Raw genomic sequence first — 4,373 nt, 5'->3', positions numbered from 1 at the left:
CCACTCCACCCGAACAACCAAAACTAACTAAACCCTTGTCTACCTCACCATTCACCTCATCCATCTTCAGCTCACCAATCAAATCCACAAGTTTATGGACACAAACTTTCACCACGTCTTCACCAACACAACCCACAGCATCCACCATTCAACCTGGAGCCACCACACCACAATTCTCAACAACACCAACCTTCACAACTTCACCATTGCCTACCCAATCAATCACCCTAGCCTTCCAATCAACATCACTACCCATCCTATCCGACACTCCACCAACCACAATTCTCTCACCAAAACCCATAGCCAAAGGAAAGTCCTTGACACCTCCAGTATACGCTGATCCTATCCTCGATAGGATCATCACACTGGAGGAATCAAATGCTAAAAGGGCAGAACAAGAGATAATGTTGCTTGAGTACATCAAAACTCAAAAGAAGAAGGATCGTGAGGACGCCATGGAGAAAGCTAAGTTGGTGACCCGTGTTAAGATCCTGGAGGAGCAACAGAATTGCACTATGCCTTGATTGATAATCAAAGATCCTGGATCAATCAACTGCAGACTCGTATCACTAATCGACAGGAACTTCTCAACAGAGAGACTCTATCAAATGCTTACCAGCGTTCATAAAACACTAAAGTAGCTGATCGAGTGGAGACACCTGAGAAAAATCTACCATCAGCGACTATTCTTGAAGAACGTCTGTTGAAGAAGATCGAGGATGCAACAACAAAGTGGGATGTTGAGAAGGAGGCTACCAACTCCAGGGTATCTATGCTTGAGGGACATCTAGCATCGTCCACCTCTCTCGGTAGACTCATTGCTGAAAACAAACAGTTCAGAACCGAGATTGAGGCCATCCAAGCTAAGATTGCCGCCTAGGATCGTTTGAACCAGCTACATCTCAAGACTAATGAGGACATGGTGAGCAAGTATCAAGCAGCTTCAGATCTTTTGGGAATGCATGATGATGACTTTCATGCCTTGGAGGATCGGTTGGATTCAGTGTTTGGTAGTTGGAAGAGAGTTGGGAAAACTTCAAGAACAGGTGAACCACAACCTACCGTAGGTCCAAGCGTGGCTTTGCGAGCTAAACAGGTTGTTGGGTATGAGGGTGAGGCGACTGTGGGATGGATTGCACCACAGGTCGGCCAAGCAGAAAGTGGTGTTGAAACCAGCTTAGGACTTGCACATGTTGAGCAACCTCAAGCTCAAGCTGGTGGTGATGATGAAGAGGAAGAGGCAGATGATGAGAGTGATGACGAGGATGACGAAGACGATGAAGATGTGGATGATAACGTCCACAACAGCTTTGACGATGATGATAGTGATGATGATGGCGGAGATGGTGGTGATGGTGGTGCCGGGGCGGCAGGTTGAGGTGGAGGTCACACTCAATCACCCCCACATGAGCAAGAACCTCATGATGATCCCTCCACGCACGTGCCCGCTGACAAAGTGAGACAGCATGACTCGAGAATCTAGAACTTATATAATGAGTTGTTTGATGATGCAGGTACAGTTGCAGGTATAATGGATGCGTTCATAGATGCTGGGAAAACGCTGGAACCAGCCATATCACACCAGGCGGAGGAAGTTGAAGATGATGACAACATCAACTACTCGCCAAATCCAGACACGCCACCTGCTCATTCTCAAGCTTCTGAAGCACCTGCAACTGATTCCGTAATTGCTCCAATTGCAAACTTGTCACAAGCACCACCAAAGAAAAAGAGGAAGACACATTATGTGACTAATACCATGATAATTCTCTGATTGCATACGCTACATACAACAGACTAAATAGTTGTTGGGCTATTCGTCGGGTAAATGGAGATCTCATCTATCTCACCCACGAGGAGTTGTACACCTTGCCTAAGCTTGATATTAACTACCTCATAAACGCATCGGGTCCTGGTGATTATGATGAAAACCTGGATGGTTGGGTGACACGCCATCTGAAGCATCAAGTGAAGGTTGATTATAAAGATTTTGAAGTAAATAAAGGCCGGAAATTCAAGAACCCAAGAGAAATTGATCCGGTAACTGGGAAACCAAGAGTGATGTGGAGATATGGGGCTCCCAAAGAATGTTACATCATTTATCATGGAGAACCGTTTCCTCCAAATCATCTCCATGATTTTATTGGTTGGGAGTTCGATAATAAGACGGGAGGGGTTGTCATTCACTGCAAGACAATGCATGAGTTGAGAGTGTTTGACGAGCACGAGTTGATGGGTCTCTGCCAAGAAGACATTCTGAAGCTATACAACTCGCCCCTGGGAAGAGTCGAAGACATAGGCCGACAGAACACCGAGAAGGTAGTTGAAGCCTTCAACAAGTTCGTCAAGAGACTTGTTTAACTTCCACTTTCTAAGGACGGTAGTTTGGAGTGTGATTCCGACGATTTCCAATACTAAAGACTAGAGGGAGATTGTTAGACCCTATTTTGTTCATGTTTAAGTCTTTTGTATTGGAATGTATGTGTATTTTTTTATTAGTGGCACAACATCATGTCCTAGCTTTATGCTCCACACTAAGTTAACTATAAATACAGAACAAGTTAGGTACTTTACTGCATATGTAGATTACTTGAGCTACCAAACTCAATTGAAGAACAAGTTTTCACTTCTCAAAAATGACGTCACGTTTGCTGCTTTTATCCGGTCTCTTGTTGGTTGCTTGTTCGCTCGCTTTAGCTTCCGACCCTAGTCCTCTCCAGGACTTCTGTGTGGCTGATCCAGATAGCAAAGGTGTGCACGGTTGTCAATGCTAATATCCCATAAACTTTCGGGCATTCATGATTGACCTGATTATAACATTACGTTTCCTGTTTCTGTTTTCACAGTTTTCGTGAATGGTGTGGTTTGCAAAGATCCGGAGCTTGTGCAGGCAGATGATTTTCTGTTCAGAGGGCTCCACCTGATGGGAAACACAACGAACGACGTTGGATCTAACGTGACCTCTGTGAATGTAGTACAATGCCAGGACTCAACACTATTGGTATCTCCATGGCCCGTATTGACTTTGCTCCATGGGGCTTAATGCTCCACACACGCATCCTCGAGCCACTGAAATATTGACCGTCATCAAAGGCAGTCTTCTAGTTGGTTTGGTCACATCCAACCCTGAAAACCGTCTCATCACAAAACGGCTTCAGAAGGGTGATGTCTTTGTGTTCCCAGAAGGTCCGATTCACTTCCAACAAAACGTAGGAAACGGCTATGCTCTTGCGATTGCTGCTTTGAGCAGTCAAAATCCAGGCACCATTACCATTGCAAATGCTGTCTTTGGATCTAACCCTGATATAACTGCCGATATTCTTGCGAAGGCCTTCCAAATTGACATCAAGGTCGTTCAACAGATTCAATCCAAGTTCTTATACGCTACGTGATTAAAATTGATGTTGACTTCCATATCTTATAAGCTGTGTTGGATTTCGTCTTGTGATATATCTAAAAGTGAATGGAATATATATACGTATATGTTGATTGTGATTTACAATTTAACTTCCATACCCGGACCCTAATTATTTTGTTTCTTTAATTAATTGTCAAACAAACAATGTCGTCACACCTAATGAATTGCTTATAAAGATCTTTTTATCGCACTATGGCGGATTTCTACCAAAAAGATAATGTTTCTCATGTTATTTGTTTTTGGTTAGTTCGGTATTTCAGCAAAATAATATACTAATACAATTATGTACACATAAAATCAGTCTCGAACTTGCAAGCTCATGCATACTGCTCATATGTAAAATTTAGTTTTTAATTGCGAGCATATGGTTAGGGAGGCAGATGCAAGGGCGGGGTGGGGTGGGCCTAGGGCCGTCCAAACCGCTCGTCGCTCGGTTGGATATTGCTTGAAAATGCTTGCTCGTTTTTTCGCTCGATTGTAAACGAGCCGCTCTACTTGGTTCGGTTTGTAAACGAGCCCAGCAATGAGCAAAGGTCTGCTTGGTTTGGTTCAGCTCGAATATTTTAAATTTATTTTATATATAATTATAAATGACCAAATATATAAATATGCAGATAACACACATAAAATATAAGTATACAATTTTTTGCACCCTTTAAAATTTTTCGTATTGAGTCAATTTTATAGTATCATTAGTTCGATTCAAAATTTCATAATACTAAAAGTATGTTTACATGCTCATTATATCTTACTTCAAACTTCTTTCACCTAAAAAATTAAATTACACGTTTGTCTAAAACTACTAAGTTATTTACAAAATGTATTATCTATAGCCGTCATACTTGTTTCTTTCAAATTTTTAGAGTTAAAAAGAAAAAAATAATGCTCGAAATTCGCTCGTTGTTTGATCGAAAATACTCGATTCGATTTTGGCTCGTTTTGATTTTCGCTCGGT

At 42.1% G+C, this 4,373-nt stretch overlaps 1 pseudogene across 1 annotated transcript; it reads left to right on the top strand.

Annotated features, from left to right (window-relative positions):
* Positions 1-2,636: 2,636 nt before the first annotated feature.
* LOC143586552 (putative germin-like protein 2-1) lies at positions 2,637-3,392 on the top strand (annotated as a pseudogene). The gene is made up of 2 exons (XR_013144725.1): positions 2,637-2,751; positions 2,847-3,392. The product of XR_013144725.1 is annotated as a putative germin-like protein 2-1 (transcript).
* The last annotated feature ends 981 nt before the right edge of the window (positions 3,393-4,373 follow it).

Source organism: Bidens hawaiensis, unplaced genomic scaffold, assembly GCF_021521415.1.
Source record: "Bidens hawaiensis isolate Kalapana, Puna unplaced genomic scaffold, B.hawaiensis_p1.1 tig00034693_1, whole genome shotgun sequence".
Taxonomy (NCBI): Eukaryota; Viridiplantae; Streptophyta; class Magnoliopsida; order Asterales; family Asteraceae; genus Bidens; species Bidens hawaiensis.
The sequence above is the reverse complement of the archived record's forward strand: the minus strand, read 5'-3'. Positions and strand labels throughout refer to the sequence as shown.